Source organism: Phyllobates terribilis, unplaced genomic scaffold (genome assembly GCF_046119375.1).
Source record: "Phyllobates terribilis strain yellow unplaced genomic scaffold, ASM4611937v1 Scaffold_125__1_contigs__length_5108534, whole genome shotgun sequence".
NCBI classification, from domain to species: domain Eukaryota; kingdom Metazoa; phylum Chordata; class Amphibia; order Anura; family Dendrobatidae; genus Phyllobates; species Phyllobates terribilis.
In genome coordinates, this window is record NW_027362885.1 from 5,038,468 (window position 1) to 5,064,259 (window position 25,792).

Consider the following 25,792-nt stretch of genomic DNA (forward strand, 5'->3'; position numbering starts at 1 on the left):
ACCCCTTGATCCCACATCCTGGTATGCATGGCATCCCTTGATCACCCATCCTGGTATGCATGACACCCCTTGATCCCCCATTCTGGTATGTATGGCACCCCTTGATCACACATCCTGGATATATACAGTAACAGACCAAAAGTTTGGACACACCTTCTCATTTAAAGATTTTTCTGTATTTTCAATGACTATGAAAATTGTACATTCACACTGAAGGCATCAAAACTATGAATTAACACATGTGGAATTATATACTTAACAAAAAAGTGTGAAACAACTGAAAATATGTCTTATATTCTAGGTTCTTCAAAGTAGCCACCTTTTGCTTTGATGACTGCTTTGCACACTCTTGATAGTCCTACTGAATAGAATTTGTACTATGGCAAGAAAAAAAGCAGAAAAACACATCCCCTACATGAGACACCCATTCAGGGCCAGCGTAAGGGCAGGCTTACTAGGCATCTGCCTGGGGCCTCCAGCCCGTGGCGTGCCGCTATAGGGCCCATGAGTTTGTCCCCCCGCATCGCGCATTGAACTGTATCGGTAGCGGGGGAATGACTGTGCCTGCAGAGTGTAGCTGCTGAGACGCTCTGCAGAGCATGGAGCAGCTGGAGAATGAGGAGAGGTGAGTATTGTATGTATTTGTTTTTTATACATGGTGACCATAATACTGCAGAACTGGGGGGCTGCATTATACTCTATGGTTGGGGCCGAATTATACTTTATTGAGGACTATGGGTTGCATTATATTATATGTACTATATGTTTGGCTGCATTATACTATAGGGAGGCTGCATTATACTCTATTAAGGACTGAGGAGAATGCATTATACTATATGAAGGACTATGGGGAGTGCATTATACTATATGAAGGACTATGGGGAGTGCATTATACTATATGAAGGACTATGGGGAGTGCATTATACTATATGGAGGGCTATGGGGAGTGCATTATATTATAGGGAGGGCTATGGGGAGTGCATTATACACATTATACTGAAGCTCCTTTTGAACAAGGGGTCCTATGTGCAAATATTACATCACCTAGAATAAAGTTTTGAGTTGAAAACTGTTTGATTTCAGTTTGTAATAACCTGCTAATGCTTATAATTTCAAAAATGACTATTTTTTTGTTCTTTATTAAAATGAAAAGGTTGAAAACTCTGCTGTGCATAATAATTTGGAACATGCATTTTGAGTGCAGTTTGAGTGTTTTATTTTTTTAAAAATATACTGTTATCATAGGCAGTTTGTACAAAAACCTTTCAATTGTACTCTAATAGTTATTTGACTGGAAAATTACAATGACTGCAATTCATATAGGTAATTTGGGAAAATCTGAGAAAATATTATTTGCATAATAATTTGGAACACAGTGTATATGGAGGACTATGAGGTGCATTATACTATATGGAGAACTATGAGGTGCATTATACTATATAGAGAGCTATGGGGAGTGTATTATACTATTTGGAGGAATATGGGCCACATTATACAATATGGAGGACTATGGGGAGTATATTAAACTATATGGAGGGCTATCGGGAGTGTATTATACTATTTGGAGGAGTATGAGCCTCATTATACAATATGGGGGGCTGTGGGGCACATTATACAATATGGAGGACTATGGGGAGTATATTAAACTATATGGAGGGCTATCGGGAGTGTATTATACTATTTGGAGGAGTATGAGCCTCATTATACAATATGGGGGCTGTGGGGCACATTATACAATATGGAGGACTATGGCATGTATTATACTAAACAAGCAAAATGCTGCCTATTCATCGAGTAATTGGATTGTTTATGCCAGAACAAAAATCCTTGTTCTCAGCAGCACATCGGCCGGTGTAACCTGCAGATGTGCTGCTGATAACATGATGCTGTATGGGGACAGATTGATCTATTAGTGATTGTTCTGTATCCATCATTCTTCCTCAGCTGGTGTAAAGAGGTCGGGAAACAAGCGTCGAACGGCTTCAGTATTGTGGATTGCGCTCGTTTAGCGGCCTGATCTCAGCGCATGTAAATACAAGCTAAATGTTTGTGTGGTGCTGTATGTCAGCATTTGGGACCCCACTTTAAACTTTTCCCCAGGGCCCCACTTTATCTAAAATCGGCCCTGCACCCATTTAAATGGTTCCCGTACGCTGCACAGACTGGGAGAGAGAGGGGAGACTATTTGTGGCTTATGTAGTGGCGCTCAGTTTTGTGGACATCGGAGGGAAAGTTTTCTTTTAATTTATGAAATTCAATTCATGTGCTAAATTTAAAAAAATAATATTAGTAACAATTCAACTTTATTTTAGTCCTTAGGTTATGGGTGAGGATCTTTTGGCAGAAAGAACAGAGGAAGGACAAACGGACACAAAAACCACTCAGACATTGGCCTCTTACATAATGCCGTCTGACGCCGAGTTCAGAGTCCAATGGTTTCAGAAAGCGACCACTTTCCTAATGAGCAGCGAGTAAAGATGATCAGCTCTCCGCCATCACTGACTGTCTGCCAACTGGAGCTTGTCCATCTCTAATCATTCCTGCTCAATGGGGGCCACAATATTTTTACTTCACAGTAATCCCTGACATCTTTTCGGAGTATATTGTATACATAGTGATCTTTATACGGCTGGAGCACTTAGCAAATCAGATGGCATGCAGGTAGCGTTGTGCGAGATCCAGTATGCCGTCCTGCTTCTATCATTAGAGGGTCCTGCTAGAGAACAGCGGCCACACTATTATACTGTGTCCAGAGTTACAGGAGTCTGTCAGATGTGGACTGCTACTTTGCAAAAAATGCTTAATAAGTTATTTTTTTTCAAACTGGATTGATATGCAAAATATTTTTAATAAAATCATTTTCTTATACTTTGCAGGGTTTCTGTTTATTCAGTAATGTTGTAGCTGTTTTCTCTCACGCTGTGGATGATTGTAAATGAATACAGTTTCCTACATAATCATTGCAGCAGATCAGTTAAAAACGGGTGCCGTATGTGTTGTACCCAGGGCCGGCATCACCACCCGGGCAAGTGCCTGGGCCCTGAGCGAGCAGGGGGCCCACTCACCCTCTGGGACACCAGCGCGCTATGGGGCCCATGAGTCGGCGGGGCCTGATGCCAGCGAATGGGCACTTGCACTGGGCCTTCCTCAGTGCTTTAAACTGTTTGCAATACTTACCTCTCCCTGTTCCTCTGCTGCTCCTCTGTCTTCTGCGTCTTCTTACTCTGTGACATCTCAGGGCAGAGGGCGCGATGACGTCACTACAGAGCGCCCTCTGCTGATCAGTCCCAGTGAAGAGAGTCGGAAGACGCTGATGAGACAGGCCTGCTTCCAGCAAGGAGCGGTGAGTATTTGATTTTTTTTTTTATGTAAGGAGTATTATATGGGGCTCATTATGTAAGGAGTATTATATGGGGCTCATTATTTATTGAACAATATATGGGGCCCATTATGTATGGAGTATTATATGGGGCTTATTATCTATTGAACAATATATGGGGCTCATTATGTATGGATGTAAAATATTAATCTCTTATGATATAAAATATTACATATAAGCTCTCAGAAGCTTAGTCTCATGCTTAGTAGGTTCAGAGCGTGACAGAGGTTATTCTGAGAACCTTGGCAGACACACCTGTTCTGTACATCAAATCTATAGGACTCGTTGTCAAGATGGGTTATTTAGAGATAACTAATGATGAAAAGTCCTTAGCCATATGTTTGAAATATGCAACATGAAGTAATTGTACACAGTCGAAAATACATACTCTATTATAGGTATGGAGGTTACTGCCATATCAGCAAACCGCCATATTGGGTTATGTAACTGTAAAAATAGTCTCCAATGTATATCCATGAGGCAAGATGGTATATAAGGAGAGGCATCAGTATAGTGGGTAGATTCTCATACCTTGAGGTCTCCACCACGGACCATCACATACTGACAAAACTGGATACGTAAGAACTTATAATTGTTTCTATTTTCCTTTAACCTGATACTCCTTTTGTTGTGTGCTATGAACTATTTTCTTTCCATTTTTTGTAATCACCTTTTTGAATGAACATTAAATAAGCTTTTATTTTATCCACACAATTCAAAGACTGATTTCCCTTTTATCCTCACTGTGCCCTTATCTAAGATAAGGAAGGGTTAATTTTTCTAACAATGGAGTATTATATGGGGCTCATTATCTATTGAACAATATATGGGGCCCATTATGTATGGAGTATTATATAGGGCCCATTATCTATGGAGCATTATATGGGGCCTATTCTTTATGGAGCAATATATAGGGCCCACTATTTATGGAGCAATATATAGGGCCCATACTGTATGGAGCAATATTTGGGCTCCATTATTCTGTATGGAGCATTATATGGTACCCATTATGTATGGAGCAATATATGGGGCTCATTTTACTTTATGGAGCAATATATGGGGTCCATTATACTGAATGGAGCAATATATGGGGATCATACTGTATGGAGCATTATATGCGGTCCATTATTCTGTATGGAGCAATATATGGTGCCTATAGTACTGGATGCAGGACCATGTGCTGCCCATAATACTATATGGATGACCATGTGGTGTCCATAATACTGTATGGAGGACCATGTGGTGCCCATAATACTGTATAGAGGACCATGTGGTGTCCATAATACTGTATATGGAGGACTACGTGGGGCCCATAATACTGTATAGAGGACTATATTGTCTGCACTGTGCGCTGGGAGGATTCGCCGGTTTCTGAGCTGTTGTAGACTTTACAATAGATATCACTCATGTAATGTGAGAAGTCAGTGAAATCTTTAGCATTGTACTATACCTATATTTCTGTGCATCATGAATCGTGGTAGGTGTGAAAGGGGCCCACTGAGACTTTTGCCCGGGGCCCATGAAATCCTGGAGCCGGCCCTGGTTGTGGCATCTATTTCTTTTTGTACTGTATGCATGAGTTTTAATGGCGAATTTCTTTCAAAAAACAGTGGGATAAACAGTCATCTGAACTTGTCCCTTAACTTACATTGGTCTGTGAGGTGATCTGAAAGAAGAGAATCCAATGCTGACTTCTATAACATTTGGGGTAACTTTCCCGCATTGGTCTCTACATAATCTGTGAATTCAGGGAACTGCTCGATCTGCAGCAGATAAAAGAGGGATTATATCAAAATGCCATCATGCAGACCAGCAAGTGACACATCGCTGGGATAAGGTCCTCTGCCCCGACTTGTTGCTTTTAGATTACATAGCAAAAACCTGATGACAGTTTCCCTGTAATAAAATATCAGAGCTTCTCACATGGGAAATACAGCGGGTGGCAGATACTGGCCTGGAATCCTGCAAATACACAATACTGCCGTCGCCTATACAGTGCATTGTGAAAGGATTTGGCCCCCTTAAACTTTTCTACCTTTTGCCACATTTCTGGCTTCAAACATCTACTATATAATTGTCTTATCCCATCTGTCTGTCTGTCCGTCCTGGAAATCCCGCGGGATTTCTGAAAAAAGATGGCAGCCATTAGCGGCTCATCTGGCGGACGGAGGTCAGCGGCGATGCAGCGGGGAGATGAGCGGCACTAGCAGCACAACTACCCCGACCGGCGCCGCTGACCTCCATGCGGCTAACGTCGGAAGATCAGCTGCTCGGCCCGCTGATCTCCCGACAGCAAGTGTGAACGGAGGACCGGGGAGCGGCGCCGCCGGTCGGGATGCTTCTGCTGCGAGCAGCCGCTCATCTCCCGGCTTCTCGCAGCAGAAGGAGCCGCACAAGCAGCGCCGCTCCCGGGCCCACACTAATACGACGCTGATTGGTCGCGGTGGCCGACCGCGACCAATCAGCGAGATGGGCGGCAAATTTAAACGCCGCTGTGCTGATTGGTCGCAGTGGCCGACCGCGACCAATCAGCGAGATGGGCTGCAAATTTAAACGCCGCTCTGCTGATTGGTCGCGGTGGCCGACTGCGACCAATCAGCGAGATGGGCGGCAAATTTAAACGCCGCTCTGCTGATTGATCGCGGCCGGCCACCGCGACCAATGAGCGAGATGGGCGGCAAATTTAAACGCCGCTCTGCTGATTAATCGCAGCCGGCCACCGCGACCAATGAGCGAGATGGGCGGCAAATTTAAACGCCGCTCTGCTGATTAATCGTGGCCGGCCACCGCGACCAATCAGCGATATCGGCGGCAAATTTAAACGCCGCTCTGCTGATTAATCGTGGCCAGCCACCGCCGGCGACTGCTACCAATCAGCGATTTTGGCGCCAAATTTAAACACCGCTCCGCTCATTGGTCCCGGCCGCCGGCCGGCCGAGACCAATCAGCGAGATTGCCGGAAAATTTAAACAACGCTCTGCTGATTTTTCTATTTTATCGCCAAATTTAAATAAGCTCTCCGGTCCTCACTAACACAGTTCGCTGATTGGTCGCGGCCGCCACCCGTGACCAATCACCGATATTGCCGCCAAATTTAAACACCGTTTTGCTGATTAGTCGCGGTTGCCATCCGCGACCAATCAGCGATTTTGGCGCCAAATTTAAACAACGTTCTGCTGATTGCGCCCGGTCGGCCGCATACATATTCTAGAATACCCGATGCGTTAGAATCGGGCCACCATGTAGTAAAGATATAAAATTCTATTTTTCTGGGGAAGAATCAACAACAAGTGGGACACAATCGTGAAGTGGAACGAAATTTATTTGCTATTTTAAACTTTTTTAACAAATTGAAAAGTGGGGCGTGCAATATTATTCGGCCCCCTTGAGTTAATACTTTGTAGTGCCACCTTTTGCTGCGATTACAGCTGAAAGTCGCTTGGGGTATGTCTCTATCAGTTTTGCACATCGAGTGGCTGAAATTCTTGCCCATTCTTCCATGCAAAACAGCTCGAGCTCATTGAGGTTGGATGGAGGGCGTTTGTGAACAGCAGTTTTCAGCTCTTTCCTCTGATTCTCGATTGGATTCAGGTGTTTATGCCAAACATATCATTTTGCATTGTGGCCAAAAAGTTCGATTTTGGTTTCATCTCACCAGAGCACCTTATTCTACATGTTTGGTGTGTCTACCAGGTGGCTTGTGGCAAACTTCAAACGAGACTGTTTGTGGATATCTTTGAGAAATGGCTTTCTTCTTGCCATTCTTCCATAAAGCCCAGATTTGTGCAGTGTACAACTGATTGTTGTCCTATGGACAGACTATCCCACCTCAGCTCTAGATCTCTGCAGTTCATCCAGAGTGATCATGGGCCTTTTGGCTGCATCTCTGATCAGTCTTCTCCTTGTTCGAGATGAAAGTTTAGAGCAGTGTTTCCCATACTCCAGTCCTCACAGACCCCACAGGTCATGTTTTCAGGATTTCCATAGTATTGCTCAGGTGAGAGAATTCCTGATGCCTTGATGATACTTACATCACCTATGCAATACTAACGAAATCCTGAAAACACGACCTGTGGGGGTCCGTGAGGACTGGAGTTTGGGAAAAACTGGTTTAGAGGGACGGCCGGGTCATGGTAGATTTGCATTGGTCTGATACTCCTTCCATTTCAATATGATCGCTTGCACAGTGCTCCTTGAGATGTTTAAAACTTGGGAAATCTTTTTGTATCCAAATCCGGCTTTGAACTTCGCCACAACAGTATCTCGGACCTGCCTGGTGTGTTCCTTGGCCTTCATGATGCTCTCTGCACTTGAAACAGAACCCTGAGACTATCACACAGCAGGTGCATTTATACAGAGACTTGATTACACACAGGTGGATTCTAGTTATCATTACCAGTCATTTAGGACAACATTGGATCAGTGGATTCTCGTTATCGTTACCAGTCATTTAGGACAACATTGGATCAGTGGATTCTAGTTATCGTTACCAGTCATTTAGGACAACATTGGATCATTCAGAGATCCTCACTGAACTTCTGGAGTGAGTTTGCTGAACTGAATGTAAAGGGGCCAAATAATATTGCACGCCCCACTTTTCATTTTTTATTTTTTTTAAAAAAGTTTAAAATATCCAATAGATTTCATTCCCACTTGTTGTTGATTCTTCCCCCCAAAAAAATAGAATTTTATATCTTTATGTTTGAAGCCAGAAATGTGGCAAAAGGTAGAAAAGTTCAAGGGGGCCAAATCCTTTCACAATGCACTCGCCGACCTCCCTCTGTGAGAAGCTGATGGTTATTAATTCTGGAATACAATGTTTTATTATAGCGGTGAGTGCTGCATTCACTTCTTACACTCATTCATGTGGATTTGTCTGATTAGTGACCTGCACCAGCTTATATCATGGGGCTGCTCAAAGTATAACAATTTACCAAAAAGGTGTGGTCTGTTTATTTTCTTTTGGTTTCCATTTTTTTTTACTTTTTTTTTTTTTTTCTTTACCTGGATCTTTCTGTAAAAAATAAATAAATAAAAAATAAAATATAGTCAACCTCTGGTATGCTCTACTACCATGAGATCCCCAGAATAAAGTCAGAATTTAATAAAGGGTTACACATTTATCCAAAACATTGAAAGTTATGGTTAAAAAGGTAAAAAGACTTTTCTTTTTTTGCAGCAAAATTGGCTACAATTGCCCAGCCAGGTTATATTTGCCCACAGCGTCGGACTGGGGAGACTGGGGCCCACCCTACAGCTAGATGCAGATACCTGTTAGCCTTTATCCCCGTTATAGTGGAACCTCGACTGTAAAACACAGGCGGCTCCTGCACATCTACTGTGCGCACAGCACAACTGGGATGGACAATTACGGTAGTTTGCATTAAAGGGCTTCTTTGGTGAAAGCAAGTTATCACCGATCCATGGGCTCCTCAGGATTGGTGATAACTTAATGATCGTTTAGGTCCGTCCATTGGAAACCGCACTGATCAGAATTGGGAAGTTTTATCCCTGACAGGACACTTTTATCCCCATTTTAAAATGCAGCGGCAGGTGGGATGTCTGACTGCAGATCCATTCATTCTCTTTGGGGCTTCCAGAAAAAAACAAGAGCAGCGCTCGCAGCCATTGAGGGAATGAATGGATCAGTGCTGAAGTCGCACATGCTGCTCCAGTCTAGTGGGGATAAAAGCTCCACATTCTACCAATCGGTGCGGGTCCCAGCAGTCAGACCCCCACCAATCAATACCTTATCACTTATCCTTTGGAGAGGTGATTACTTGTTTTCACAGTAGATTTTCTGTAAGTGCATCTTGTTCCAAGTATTTAATCACAAATCTAAATAAAGATTATTCTCCTAATTAATATCAGAGAGAACAATTGACTGCTATACACAACACAATCCACTTTTACAAGACCAATAATACCACATTCAAGGGAGAACTAACGCGACACTGTGACCAGACCACATATTACCAGCATAAAGCGACCGAATAATCCCACGTAGAAGGGAGAAATACAGCCACACCGTGACCAGACCACATATTACCACCACATAGTGACCGAATAATACCACATATTGTATAAGGGACAAATATTGCCACACCATGACCAGACCAGATTTTAGCAGCATATAGCGACCAAATTATTCCACATACAAGGGAGAACTACCGTCACACCGTGAGCAGACCACATATGACCACCACATAGTGACCGAACAATACCACATACTGTAAAAGGGAGAAATATTGCCACACCATGACCAGACCAGATATTACCAACATATAGTGACCAAATAATTCCACATACAGGGGAGAAATACCACCACACCATGTCCACACCACACAGTGACCAAATAATAACACATACAGGGATAAATACCACACCATGACCGGACCAGATATTACAACATAGTGACCGAATATTACAATACTGATCATTAATGAAATGTCCTCGGACGCAAATTCAGTTGAAACCAGTGGGCCCCCTCTACATCCTGCTCAGGGTCCTGCCAAGGACCCTGGCCCACCGGATAATCGTCCAGTGTCCCGGTGCTCCAGTCAGACCCTGTTTGCCCACCAAACTCATCCATTTACATGTCTGATTTTAGAGTTTGCATTGTGTTCCTTTTCTTTGCTTATAAAAACATAATAATTATAGTCTATGGACCTTTTCTGATGCTGATGGTTCACAAAAGAAATTTGAGACATGTTTGATTGTAATCTGATTTGCAGATAAAACTGGCCCATTCAAATGATTGGATTGTCAAAAAAAAGATACATTTGCATCCTTGTTCTGTATGTTTTTCACTGACTAATGTTAGAAGTTTGTAAATCTTCATCACTTTTTTTCTCTCATCAATAGGTGGCAGAAAATGTCATTTTTCAACATGAGGAGAGAAAACTTCCTTCCATCACTTTACCTGATGGGTCCATGTGTCAGATCAGCACAGAAGCAAATAGGCAGCAATTGCTCATTTTTAACTCCTCTTTAGCTCATAATGTGGAGTAACATTGTGTGGATCAGACACACAAAAACTCTGTTCAAAGGTCGGCTTAGGGTTTACTTCATGTACACACAAATTGCCAAAGGCAAATAGAGATCCCTTAATAAAGACCGAAATATAAAACATAACTTTTATTTTGATTATTAGATATAATAACGGAAAAGATAACACACACTTAAAATCACACAGTACTGGATGTTTCTGATAATTCAGCGCTGGGTTATATGAGCCATAACTATTAAAGTGCTTGTGCTTCTGTTATGGCAGTTGTGTATCGAGGGCTTATTTGTCTAATATATTATTCTTCAGAATAAATCACCACCAATAGTGAGTCCTCAATATAATCCTACTCGGTATACACTATTCACTTTATTATGAGGGCTTATTTATCAGGAAATTGGATAAAAGGGATTATGCTATACGTAGCAAGAGAAAACTGCTTCTATGTACAACTACACTGCTCATCCCGGTGTTCAGCCGTCTCTCCAGTCTCTATAGATAGAAAACTATTTGGATCACAATAGATATCTTTTCATATCCAAATGAGCCTTATTCGGCAATATTTGGTTTCATTCATTAGTGGGCAGTGAGGTAAATGCTTCTACTGCCGCCCTTGTATCTCATCTATTAGACTTATGAGCTGTAGCACTTATTTATCATTGTAGTGCTTTTCAATTGTCATACAATAGGGCTTCTTGTAGCATGCATTCTTACCTGTAGCAGCTACTCCAAACCATAACATTTACTGATTTTTATCAATTGTATATAAAGCGGAAATCATACTGCTCCTGTTATTCAGCCCTTGTGTTTTGATCAACAGTTACTAATACAATATGATGTACCACCCGGCCCGGCACCTAGAATGACATCCCCACAAAGCCTCACTACACAGTATTATGTCCTCACAGAACGATATGCTCACACAGCCCCCTTACACAGTATTGTCCCCACAAAGTTCCCTTAAACAGTATTCTGCATCCTGTGACAGTCACTGGTGTTATATGCAAGAGGAGGTATGTGTCACTCCGGCTGCTAGCTTGTGTGAACTGAAACCTACAAATTTTCCTCCAGCATGTTATATGCTGGGGGTTAATTCCTAAAGGGTGTGGTTTTATGTGAATGGCAAAGAGGGTGGGAGGTCATTCACAGCTGAGCAAGCTTAAATGCTCAGTCACTGTTTTTTTTTCTGTAGTGTGTGGTCTGGAGAGTGAATTTTCCAGGCTGTGTTTGCCAGAGAGCAACACCGAAGGACTGGTGTTTGGGGCACTTCACTGTGCTACTTGGAGCGGGCAAAGCCTCGCTAATGGACTCTGCTATACTTTATCTTTTGTTTTCCCGTTAACTCGGAGAGGGCCTGTTTATTTTTGTGGAACGCTGCTGGAGTTTATGCCATACAATAAACCAGCAGGAAGTGAACCCGAACCGTGTGTCCTGTGTCTGCCTCTGGAAAGCCTAGCAAGTCTCTTTACCACAATTGGTGGAGAATACGGGCAAGATTCCAGGAACACGTGTACCTGCCATAGAGAACAGTGGATGTCCTGGGTGAAGGCCGTCAGCCAGCCACAGATGTCCGGCAACATGGAGGAGCTTCTTAAGCATTTAGTCCAGAGCCAAGCGCAGCAACACCAGCAGCACCTGCAGCAATTACAGCAGCACCGGGAGCTACAGCAGCAACAAGCTCAACAGGAGACGACCAAACTTGCTGCAACAGTTGCAGCCAAAGGCGCAGCAGCAGCACCAGCGGGAGCAGCAAAAGAAGATACAGTTTCTGGCGGATGCCATCCAGGGTAGAGCAACCGCCCCACCCCCTGGGCCGACTGATGACTCACACGTGAGGAAGGCGGTAAGATGGGCCATGCAGAAGATGACCCCTGGGATGATGTAGAAGCCTTTCTGACAGTCTTTGAGAGGGTGGCTGATCGGGATTGACTTCCACCAGAACAGTGGGCAGAGGTTCTGGCACCATATTTGTCTGAGACATGGTTATGACTAAGGATATTTTTGTTCGAAACGCGTAATCCCTTGGATCCACAATTTTAACAGCATGATTTTAAAGGAATTCTAATAAACATGAAGTTTTAATACACATTCAGATTCTCATTTGGATGTTTGTTGCTGGATCCCTGTTTTTTGTTGTTGGACTCTGGGAGTCTGGTGACCTTAATCAGAGCTACCCTTCCCCACCAGTTGGTCCCTACCAAATCCGTGGGCGTTCAGTAAATCTATGAGGACGCCAAGCACTACCCCGTGGCCACAGTGACAGTGGGAAAAGAGTGTGGTGCCCAGTCCCACGAGGTCGGGGTGGTAAAGGACCTGATATATCCCGTATTACTGGGATGTGATTTTTCTTTGTTTTGGGACTTGTGGGGAAAGGGAACCGGACTATGTAGCATGGGCCAAAGCTTGGTCCCTAGGGAAGAACCCCCGACGAAGTCTCAAGTGGATGAGTTCCCACTGTGCATCCTTGCTGGCAATGAGGGTGAGATGGTGACCGACGAGGCCGAGGTTCCTGAATTAGATGTGTCCGGAGAGAACTTTGTGACTGCTCAAGTTTGGGACCTGACCTTAAAGGGGGCGTTTGATCAGGTTACTGTATGTAATGGGGTTGCTCAAGAGCTGGGGGCCGACACCAGGTTCCCCCACTTTGCAGTTCAGGGGGAGTTGTTATATCGGGTGGCCAAACTAAGGGGCGGTGAGATAGTGGAACAGCTGTTAGTGCTGGGGCCCTACCGACGGAGGGCATTAGATATGACCCATTCACATGTTCTGGGGGGACAACTAGGGGTCGAGAAAACTCAGGAGAGGATATTGAGAAGGTTTTATTGGCCAGGGTGTTACCGAGAAATTCTAAACTATTGTAGGTCCTGCCCCACCTGCCAGTTAACCACTCCGTCTTCCCACTTCCGTAGCCCACTAATCCCACTACCTGTGATAGAGGTCCCCTTTGAGAGGATTGCAATGGACCTAGTGGGGCCCTTAGTCAAATCAGCCCGGGGCCACCAATACATTCTGGTGGTCATGGACTATGTGACCTGGTATCCAGAAGCGGTACCGCTAAGGAACTCATCGACTAAGTACATAGCTAGAGAACTTGTGAATATATTCACCAGGACCGGTCTGCCGAAGGAAATACTAACCGATCAAGGGACCCTATTCATGAGCAAGGTAATGAAGGAGCTGTTTAAGGTCCTACAGATTAACCAGTCCATTAGACTCAGGATGATAACCAGACGAAAATGACAAATGAACTCCCAACCAGTCACAAAAAGCACGCCAAAAGCGAGCCACAAACTGAGGTCCTCTATCACAAACAATATCCGTGAGAACGCCATGGAGCTTGACAATCTCCTTAACAAACGCCTTAGCAAGTGTCTTGGCGCAGGGCAACTTAATGAATGGAACCAAATGACACATCTTACTAAAACGGTCTACGACCACCCAGATGACAGTAAAACCCTCAGACACAGGAAGATCAGTAATAAAATCCATAGAGAGATGTGTCCAAGGCGCACTAGGAACCTCCAGAGGGCAAAGCAACCCCGCAGCAGGAGTATGTGAAGCCTTTGACCTGGCACACACAGTACACTGACGCACCCACTTGATGACTTCCTTCTGCCATCCAGGCCACCAAAAACTGTGACTGATAAGTCTCTTGGTCTCCGAAACTCCTGGATGACCTGCCAACCGAGACTCATGACACTCCACAAACAAAGCTCTCCTAAAGGCTCTAGGCACGAACAACCTCCCATGGGGAGTGTTAGATGGAGCATCATCTTGAGCATTCAGAATCCCATTCTCCAAATCGGAGTCCAATGCCGCCACCACAAATCCTTCCTGCAAAATGCTCTCCTCCTCCTCGGCACCGACCGTAGGAGAGAAGTTGCGAGATAAAGCATCGGCTGTAACATTCTTAGTACCAGGGATATAGGTAACAGAAAAATGAAACCGAGAAAAAAAAAGTGCCCACCTAGCTTGACGGCCATTCAAGCGCTTGGCAGCATCCAGATAGATCAAATTCTTATGATCTGTGAAAACCTGAATAGGAAATCTAGCGCCTTCCAAAAAATGATGCCAGTGTTCAAATGCAAGTTTAATAGCCAGCAACTCCCGATTTCCAACATCATAATTCAGTTCGGTTTCCGAATTTTTTTTCGAAAAGAAGGCACAAGGATGTACTCCACCCTTGTTCTCCTAAGACAAAACTGCTCCGACCCCCACTGATGAAGCATCGACCTCGACCAAAAAAGGTTTGGTCTCATCAGGCTGTATAAGGATAGGGCCAGTACTGAACCTCTCTTTGAGATACTCAAACGCTTCAATGGCCTCAGTAGTCCACTGGATCGTATTTGCACCTTTCCTGGTGAGATCGGTTAGAGGTTTAACAATTACAGAAAAATTCTTAATGTATTTCCTGTAATAATTGGCAAAACCCCAAAACCTCTGTATAGATTTCAAACCAATAGGCCTAGGCCATTCCTGCACAGCCTGAACCTTCACAGGGTCCATCTCAAAGCCCTCGCTGGAGATAATGTAGCCCAAAAAACTAATTTTCTGCACAGCGAACTCACATTTCTCCAGCTTAGCAAAGAGTGAATTATCACTCAATAACTGCAAAACTTCACGTACACTCTGCCAATGGGACTCCAGATCTGGTGAATAAATCAAAATGTCATCCAAATACACAACCACATTCTTACCAATCAAAGGTCTCAGGATGTCATTAATAAGATTCTGAAAAATGCAGGTGCATTGGTAAGACCAAAAGGCATCATCAGATTCTCAAAATGACCTACCGGAGTGTTAAAAGCAGTTTTCCATTCATCACCCTCCTTCACACGTAACAAATTGTATGCCCCTCGGAGATCAATTTTTGAGAACCACTTGGCCCCCACTAACTGGTTAAACAAATCAGGAATTAATGGCAATGGGTAGGAATGGCTTATGGTAATCTTATTAATTTCACGAAAATCCAGACATGGACGCAAACCGCCGTCCTTTTTTTTAACAAAGAAGAATCCGACTGCCACAGGCGACTTAAAAGGTCTAATGTGACCAGCAGCCAGGCTAGTCTGTATGTACTCCTCCAATGCCTTTCTTTCAGGGATAGTCAGATTAAACAAGCGACTTTTGGGAAATGTAGCACCTGGAACAAACTCAATGGTGCAATCATAATCCCTATGAGGAGGTAAAACTTGCGACTCCTCCTCCGAAAAAACCCTCCAAAAATCTTGAATAGGTACAGGTAATTCCCCTTTTTCCACAGCCGCAATGCGACCATTACAACATTTATCATAGCACTTCGGACTCCAAGACTTAATCACATTAGTAGACCAGTCCAACAAAGGATTGTGCAGTTTTAACCAAGGCAATCCTAGAACAACTGGAGAGGGCAAATTATCCAAAACAACCAAATCCAAAATGTCTTGGTGAACACCATTGATAGTGAGAGGAAATGCAGCATTTTTGTGAGTAATACATTTCAAAGGAGTGTTATCAATTGCAACCACAGAAATAGGAGATGACAAAGGTTTGGATTTCAATTTAAGTTTTTCCAAAAACCCTTTATCAATCACATTAAGTGTTAAACCACAATCCACAAATACCTGAAATTCAATCAAATCTCCCTGCAGAGTAGTACACCCAGAAAGGAACACTCCTGCAGAGCGTAAACAAGCTATACGGGCGTAACTGACCTTTTTATTTTCTTTACTTAAACGACGCTCACAATACTTAATCAAATGGTCAGCTTTACCACAATAAAGACACAAACCTTCAGCGAATCTCCGATCTCTTTCTTGAGAGCGGAGTGACATTGTCCCAACCTTCATTGGTTCTCCGCTGTCAGAGTAGATTTTCTGGAAACTATGACCTGAAGTTACAGGAGTTTTTACATCATTAACCCTGGACCTTATTCTCCTGTCCACACGAACAGCTAACTGCATAACTTCTTGCAGAGTCTCAGGTGCAGGGAATGCAATTAGCAAATCCTTAACCCTTTAACTCAGACCAGCAAGAAATAAACTTTTCAGCTTCGAATCATTCCACTTAACTTCTGAAGCTCATCTCCTGAAGTGTGTGCAATAAATTTCAACATCATCTGACCCCTGATTCAAACGTCTAAGTTCTGATTCAGCAGATGAGATTCGATCAGGATCATCATATAATAGCCCCATAGCAGAAAAAAAATCCTCAACAGAACTTAAACACGGATCATTAGGTTGGAGAGAAAAGGCCCACCCCTGTGGTTCTTTACGCAAAAGTGACATAATGAAACCAATGCGCTGTGATTCATTCCCAGAGGACCTCGGTCTCAAACGAAAATATAACAAACAAGCATTTTTAAAGGAAAAAAAATCTTACTGTTTACCATAAAAAATATCAGGCAGTCCTACCTTCGGTTCCACAAAATGCGCTCCAGGACAGCTACTCACATGTTGCTGAAGCTCGGCCACCTCCAGAGACAATCCCTGCAGGCGTTGAGCCAACTCCTGGACGGAAACCATATTGATCCCCGAATTTCTTTCCTTTTAGTTTTTTTTTTTTTTTTGGGCTGGACTTACTGTTATGATCTGCAACATAAACTAAGGAAAGAATGGGAAAAGCTGTCCCTACAGTAAGACTAAGCTGAATCCCTACAATGTAGCGGCAGCCTGTTCCTTGTGAACAGACCCGCCTTCGTCCTCGGCTAGTCTGAACGGAGACCTATAGAATAAAGGGAGGGGTCCCTAAAAGAACTAAGGACTGGGACAAAAATGGGACACCTCCTAACAGAAGTTGTTGCAGAGCAAAAAGACAAACTGACAAAAAGTACTAGAGGTCCCAGAGGACCAAGCAAACTAGACAGATAGGCACCGAAGCACCTGGCTAGAGAGACAGGCAAAAAACACTGAAGTCCAGCAAAGCCAGAAGGGCGGAGCTGGAATATATAGGCAGCTGGTCACGTGACCGCAAAACACAAAATAGCAAAAACTAACAGGAGGGTTCTAACAATTGCAGCTGTTGCCTATTTGAAGGTTATAGACTCTAACAATGAAGCCCATGTTTGATTTCTATTTGGAAAGGCTAAACTGGCTCCTAAACCTGAACACACCATACCGAGACTTGAGCTCTGTGGAGCTGTACTAGCCATCGAGATTGCAGACTTCTTACAGAATGAACTAGCTATTCACGTGGATGACACAAGATTCTACACAGACAGCAAGGTTGTTCTGGGCTGCATATACAACCAGACAAAACGCTTCTATGTCTATGTCAGTAACCGCGTTGAAAGGATCAGGAAATCCTCTAAACCTGAGCAATGGAAGTATGTTCCATCACATCTTAACCCTGCTGACATTGCTACTAGGCCAGTGTCTGTTGGTGCCCTCGCAAAATCTTCTTGGTTAAAAGGACCGGAGTTCCTTTGCGGCCAGTGTGAAGAGACTGCTGTTGAAGACAGCTTCAGTCTTCAGGTTCCAGATGTTGACCCAGAGATCCGTCCTGATGTCAGCACCCCCATTGCCAAAGAGAAGGTTGGCTTGGGCTGACAGCAATTTGAACACTTCTCCAGATGGACAAGGCTTGTTTGCGCCAACACATCTGGAACTTGAACTTGGAACTTTCAAGAAACTTTTGGACTGCTAAAAACACTCATCTGATTGCAACCAGGAACTGTAACCACTGGATTACAATTGGGTTGGAGACAGTTTGGCCTAGTGCGGCCTCTCCAATCCGAAGATGGGTATCCTTTGGATTGCTTCAGGAACTGTTATAGACATTCGTCTACCTTGTTTATTATATGTTATTGTTGTATTGCATGCATTGTTTGTCTTTATTTAAAAATAAAGGCATAAATGCCATGGACCAAGGCTATTACTAGTATGGAGAGTGAGGGGATTGTCCCTATGAAGTTACCTGTAGATGTGTGGTAGCCGGATACGGTGTCCACCGTTTGTCAGGAGGTGCTATGAGGGACTGAGGACCTTATGGGTCTTAAGTAGGTAGTGGAGAGGGTCAAAGGTCACTCTCTAGGCTGATCATTGGTAGCAGTGGGATTAGAGCGCGCATATAACAATCAGAAGGACCTGAGAAGCGGAAGTAGCGTCATTTGACGTTCTTTAAGGTCCTACAACGAGAAGGGCCGGTCACGTGACCGGAAGTGACGCGCGAGTGCGTTCCACGCTATGTTGTATGCGTTCCACTGCATAAGAGTAGCGCTGGAGACAGTTCAGTAGGATGGAGGGATGTGATAGGATCAGGATAGGAGTCCAGGAGGGTAGGGGATCAGGAGGGAGGAACTGCCGAAGGAGACGAGAGGTAGAGATTGGGAAAAGGAGTTACGCCACTGTACTAATCTTGAACTACATTGTGCCACACTCTCTAAATACGTCAGAGTCCAACGCATTCCAAGGGGACTTAGAGTCCCATTACGCCCTACACTTTTCTATGACCAAGAGGACTATTGCATAAAGTTTGAACTTATTTTAAACAAATGCTCGTTTGATCTCATGACTTTAACGATTGAATTCTTACAGAAGGAAATCATCGCATCCAAAGAACAGATTTCTAGCATTGAAACTCAACTAGCATCCACGATCTCCATAGAAGAATTGAATTCTCTAAAGACCAAGGTAAATCAGAACCTGGAACAACACCGACGGGATACTGAAAACAGGAAACGACTGAAATTCATCCGTGACGCAGAGGACTACCAGAAGGATCGAGTATACAAATGGCGCGACTTCTCCAGCACACGACGTGGTCCGGGACACCCGGGTCACTCATCCACCGACCTTTGCTCTTCTGGCTCGGAATTGGACAGACCAAATCACCCATCCACCTCTACTCATTATTTTAAGTTTCGGGAGAAGTACAACCGAAAAAGAGGAGGACGAGGAGAGGCGGTACCAACAGTTGGCGACAGGAGCTTCGTCAGGGTTACACGCTCCCAGGTATGACCCCATTAGTTGTGAACATTTCGTCACGATCCCTCAGCATAGCGGAACTATCGGTGTTACAGAAAGGCCTGTCTTTCTGCCCATCTTACAAGTGTAATACATTTGGTTTAGAGATGGATTTACAAAGGTTTTTCAGATCTATTAGACTCAAGGCTCACTTTTCTCAGGAGGTTATTCCCAATACCACTACACCTATCATTAATCCAGTCAGCATCACAGCGGCTAGCCTAGGATTAAAGAATAAAAGTACTTATCGACCCCCCCAGAACTACCATGCTGCAGAAACTTTCATCGATTTTATTAAACAATCCCCTCACTCTCCATACTAGTAATAGCCTTGGTCCATGGCATTTATGCCTTTATTTTTATCCCCACAGCTTACAGAACCTAATAGGCTACTGCTTTAATATACCCACTTCTGCTAACTGGTAGGTTCCTTTCTATAAGATTTCAGGATCTGCCACCATTCCCTCTCCTAATCCTCCTCCCCTTCCCATCCTTTTTTTCCCATGTTGTACTCCCTTTAAGCACTTTTTCATGACTAATTGGTTTGATTTGATCATGTTTGGTCACATCTGTATTATTTATACATGTCTATATGATACTTACTGCCATTTTTATTTTTGTAGTACACCGATGAAGGTCTAATGTGACTGAAACGTCGGTTGTTTATTTTTCTGCACTACTTTATTAAAAACTATAAAAGAACCCATCAGTCTTCTGAGTGCCAGGTTACTTCTCTACATGACTACGGGCTTGTAACCCTACCTGGGCACCACCATCACCTCAGGAGTGCGGTAGTTTTCATCTATTCAGGTCAGTGAGTTGACGCTATATGCCACTGCTTATACAGAGATCCGTGTCACATCCCTCAGACACATCTCGCCCCACGTACATCGGTGGCAGAATATCCTCCATACAGTATTATGGGCACCACATGGTCCTCCATACAGTATAATGAGCCCCATATATTGATCCATTCAGTATAATGGACTCCATATATTTCTCCATAAAGTAAAATGAGCCTCATATATTGCTCCATACAGTATGGGCCCCATATATTGCTCTATACAGTATGGGCCCTATATATTGCTCCATAAATAGTGGGCCCAATATATTGCTCCATAGATAATGGGCCCCATATAATACTCCTTACATAAAAAAAAAAATCAAATACTCACCGCTCCTTGCTGGAAGCAGGCCTGTCTCATCAGCGTCTTCCGACTCTCTGCACTGGGACTGCTCAGCAGAGGGCGCTCTGTAGTGACGTCATCGCGCCCTCTGCCCTGAGATGTCACAGAGTAAGAAGACGCAGAAGACAGAGGAGCAGCAGAGGAACAGGGAGAGGTAAGTATTGCAAACAGTTTAAAGCACTGAGGAAGGCCCAGTGCAAGTGCCCATTCGCTGGCATCAGGCCCCGCCGACTCATGGGCCCCATAGCGCGCTGGTGTCCCAGAGGGTGAGTGGGCCCCCTGCTCGCTCAGGGCCCAGGCACTTGCCCGGGTGGTGATGCCGGCCCTGGGTACAACACATATGGCACCCGTTTTTAACTGATCCGCTGAAATGATTATGTAGGAAACTGTATTCATTTACAATCATCCACAGCGTGAGAGCAAACAGCTACAACATTACTGAATAAACAGAAACCCTGCAAGTATAAGAAAATGATTTTATTAAAAATATTTTGGATATCAATCCAGTTTGAAAAAAAATAACTTATTAAGCATTTTTTGCAACGTAGCAGTCCACATCTGACAGACTCCTGTAACTCTGGACACAGTATAATAGTGTGGCCGCTGTTCTCTAGCAGGACCCTCTAATGATAGAAGCAGGACGGCATACTGGATCTCGCACAACGCTACCTGCATGCCATCTGATTTGCTACTGTAAGTGCTCCAGCCGTATAAATATCACTATGTATACAATATACTCCGAAAAGATGTCAGGGATTACTGTGAAGTAAAAATATTGTCGCCCCCATTGAGCAGGAATGATTAGAGATGGACAAGCTCCAGTTGGCAGACAGTCAGTGATGGCGGAGAGCTGATCATCTTTACTCGCTGCTCATTAGGAAAGTGGTCGCTTTCTGAAACCATTGGACTCTGAACTCGGCGTCAGACGGCATTATGTAAGAAGCCAATGTCTGAGTGGTTTTTGCGTCCGTTTGTCCTTCCTCTGTTCTTTCTGCCAAAAGATCCTCACCCATAACCTAAGGATTAAAATAAAGTTGAATTGTTATTAATATTATTTTTTTAAATTTAGCACATGAATTGAATTTCATAAATTAAAAGAAAACTTTCCCTCCGATGTCCACAAAACTGAGCGCCACTACATAAGCCACAAATAGTCTCCCCTCTCTCTCCCAGTCTGTGCAGCGGACGGGAACCATTTAAATGGGTGCAGGGCCGATTTTAGATAAAGTGGGGCCCTGGGGAAAAGTTTAAAGTGGGGTCCCAAATGCTGACATACAGCACCACACAAACATTTAGCTTGTATTTACATGCGCTGAGATCAGGCCGCTAAACGAGCGCAATCCACAATACTGAAGCCGTTCGACGCTTGTTTCCCGACCTCTTTACACCAGCTGAGGAAGAATGATGGATACAGAACAATCACTAATAGATCAATCTGTCCCCATACAGCATCATGTTATCAGCAGCACATCTGCAGGTTACACCGGCCGATGTGCTGCTGAGAACAAGGATTTTTGTTCTGGCATAAACAATCCAATTACTCGATGAATAGGCAACATTTTGTAACGGGTCTGGGAGGCGGAACCTCTGAGCTACTATACAAGGGGGCAGTCCTTGTAAGGGAGCGGGTGGCGACCAGGGAAGACGGGCAGGAGGTCACAGCAGGTGACCGGGACAGTCTCTGAGTGAACGGGCTGGAGGTCACGGCAAGTGACCGGGGCAGTCTCTGGATGAACGGGCTGATGGTCACGGCAAGTGACCGGGGCAGTCTCTGAATGAACGGGCAGATGGTCACGGCAAGTGACCGGGGCAGTCTCTGGATGAACGGGCAGATGGTCACGGCAAGTGACCGGGGCAGTCTCTAGGTAAAGGGTTGGTACGACCTGTGGCGGCTGATGATAGACGTGAGCTCCCAGGTGAGCAGGCGAGAGTCTCTGGATGAACGGGTGGTCACAGCATGTGACGGCGGAGCCTCCAGGAAGACCAACAGACAGGCGGCAGATGAGCGCTCCCAGGTGAGCGGGCAGAAGTCTCTGGACAGGCGGGTGGTCACAGCACGTGACGGCAGAGCCTCCAGGTAGGCTAGCAGACAGGCAGCAGATGAGTGCTCCCAGGTGAGCGAGCAGGAGTCACTGGACAGGCAGGTGGTCACAGCACGTGACGGCGGAGCCTCCAGGTAGACTAGCAGGCAGATAGCAGGTGAGTGCTCCCAGGTGAGCGGGCAAGCTGGTCCATAGACAGACTGACAGGAGTTGGAAGGCAGACCGTCGGACCTCGGGCAAGCAGGCAGGTGGCTGATGTGCGCTCCCAGGTGAGCGGGCAGGCTGGTCCTTAGACAGACTGACAGGAGTAGTAAGGCAGACCGTCGGACCTCAGACTAGCAGGCAGGTAGCAGATAATCAGGCAGGAATCTGGCAGGTAACTGGCAGGTAACTGGCAACGGGACCTGAGGGCTGAAGCAGAGTAGTGAACAGTGCAACAACATTGCTCGGGCACCTCCATTTTGGAGGAGGTGCCTTATATATGGTGAAGTCCTCCGGCCATTGGCCGGGGACTCCTTAGGACGGCGCGCGCGGCCCCTTTAAGAGGGAGGGAGAGCGCGCGCGCGCGCCCTAAGCACAGTGGCCGGGAAGGAGCGCGCGCTGCCAGCAGAGCGGGAGGAGGACGCTGGGCACGGAGCAGGGAGGTGAGGGGAACAGCGTCCCTGCCTAGCAGAGGGCAGGGACGCTGGCGCTACACATTTTGCTTGTTTAGTATAATACATGCCATAGTCCTCCATATTTTATAATGTGCCCCACAGTCCCCATATTGTATAATGAGGCCCATAGTTCTCCATATAGTATAATACACTCCCGATAGCCCTCCATATAGTATAATGCACTCCCCATAGTCCTCCATATTGTATAATGTGCCCCACAGCCCTCCATATTGTATAATGTGGCCCATATTCCTCCAAATAGTATAATATATTCCCCATAGCCTTCTATATAGTATAATGCACCTCATAGTTCTCCATATAGTAAAATGCACCTCATAGCCCTCCATATAGTATAATATACTCTCCACAGTCCTCCATATAGTATAATGCACGCCCCATAGTCTTTTATATTGTACAATGTGCCCCACAGCACTCCATATTGTATAATGTGGCCCATATTACTCAATATAGTATAATATATTCCCCATAGCCTTCTATATAGTATAATGCACCTCATAGCCCTCCATATAGTATAATATACTCCCCATAGTCCTCCATATAGTATAATGCACGCCCCATAGTCTTTCATATTATATAATGTGCCCCACAGCCCTTCATATTGTATAATGTGGCCCATATTACTCAATATAGTATAATATATTCCCCATAGCCTTCTATATAGTATAATGCACCTCATAGTCCTCCATATAGTATAATACACTGCCCCATAGCCCTCCATATAGTATCATACGCTGCCCCATAGCCCTCCATATAGTATCATACACTGCCCCATAGCCCTCCATATAGTATCATACACTGCCCCATAGCCCTCCATATAGTATCATACACTGCCCCATAGCCCTCCATATAGTATGATACACTGCCCCATAGCCCTCCATATAGTATCATACACTGCCCCATAGCCCTCCATATAGTATAATACACTGCCTCATAGCCTTCCATATAGTATAATACACTGCCTCATAGCCCTCCATATAGTATAATACACTCCCTATAGTATAATACACTCCCTATAGTATAATGCACTCCCAAAAGTCTTCAATATTGTATAATGTGCCCCACAGAGCTCCATATTGTATAATATGGCTCATATTCCTCCAAATAGTATAATACATTCCCCATAGCCCTCCACATAGTATAATGCACCTCATAGTCCTCCATATAGTATAATACACTCCCCATAGCCCTCCATATAGTATAATGCACTCCCCATAGTCCTCCATAAAGTATAATACACTCCCCATAGCCCTCCATATAGTATAATATACTCCCTGTAGTCCTCCATATAGTATAATGCACTCCCCATAGTCCTCCATATTGTATAATGTGCCCCCCAGCCCTCCATATTGTATAATGTGGCCCATATTCCTCAATAGAGTATAATACATTCCCCATAGTCTTCCATATAGTATAATACACTCCCCATAGCCCTCTATATAGTATAATACACTGCCCCATAGCCCTCCATATAGTACACCGCGTGCAGAATTATTAGGCAAATGCGTATTTTGATCACTTTGATACTTTTTATACATGTTGTTCTACTCCAAGCTGCATAGGCTTGAGAGCCAACTACCAATTAAGTAAATCTGGTGATGTGCATCTCTGTAATGAGGAGGGGTGTTGACTAATGACATCAACACCCTATATAAGGTGTGCTTAATTATTAGGCAACTTCCTTTCCTTTGGCAAAATGGGTCAGAAGAGAGATTTGACGGGCTCTGAAAAGTCCAAAATTGTGAGATGTCTTGCAGATGGATGCAGCAGTCTTGAAATTTCCAAACTTTTGAAGCGTGATCACCGAACAATCAAGCGTTTCATGGCAAATAGTCAACAGGGTCGCAAGAAGCGTGTTGGCCAAAAATGGCGCAAAATAACTGCCCATGAATTGAGGAAAATCAAGCGTGAAGCTGCCAAGATGCCATTCGCCACCAGTTTTGCCATATTTCAGAGCTGCAACGTTACTGGAGTATCAAAAAGCACAAGGTGTGCGATACTCAGGGACATGGCCAAGGTAAGGAAGGCTGAAAAACGACCACCTTTGAACAAGAAACATAAGATAAAACGTCAAGAATGGGTCAAGAAATATCTTAAGACTGATTTTTCAAAGGTGTTATGGACTGATGAAATGAGCGTGACTCTTTATGGGCCAGATGGATGGGCCAGAGGCTGGATCAGTAAAGGGCAGAGAGCTCCACTCCGACGCCAGCAAGGTGGAGGGGTGGTACTGGTATGTGCTGGTATCATCAAAGATGAACTTGTGGGACCTTTTAGGGTTGAGGATGGAGTGAAGTTCAACTCCCTAACCTATTGCCAGTTTCTGGAAGACAACTTCTTCAAGCAGTGGTAAGGAAGAAGTCGGTATCGTTCAAGAAAAACATGATTTTCATGCAGGACAATGCTCCATCACATGCATCCAACTACTCCACAGCGTGGCTGGCCAGTAAAGGTCTAAAAGAAGAAAAAAATAATGACATGGCCCCCTTGTTCACCTGATCTGAACCCCATAGAGAACCTGTGGTCCATCATAAAATGTGAGAACTACAGGGAGGAAAAACA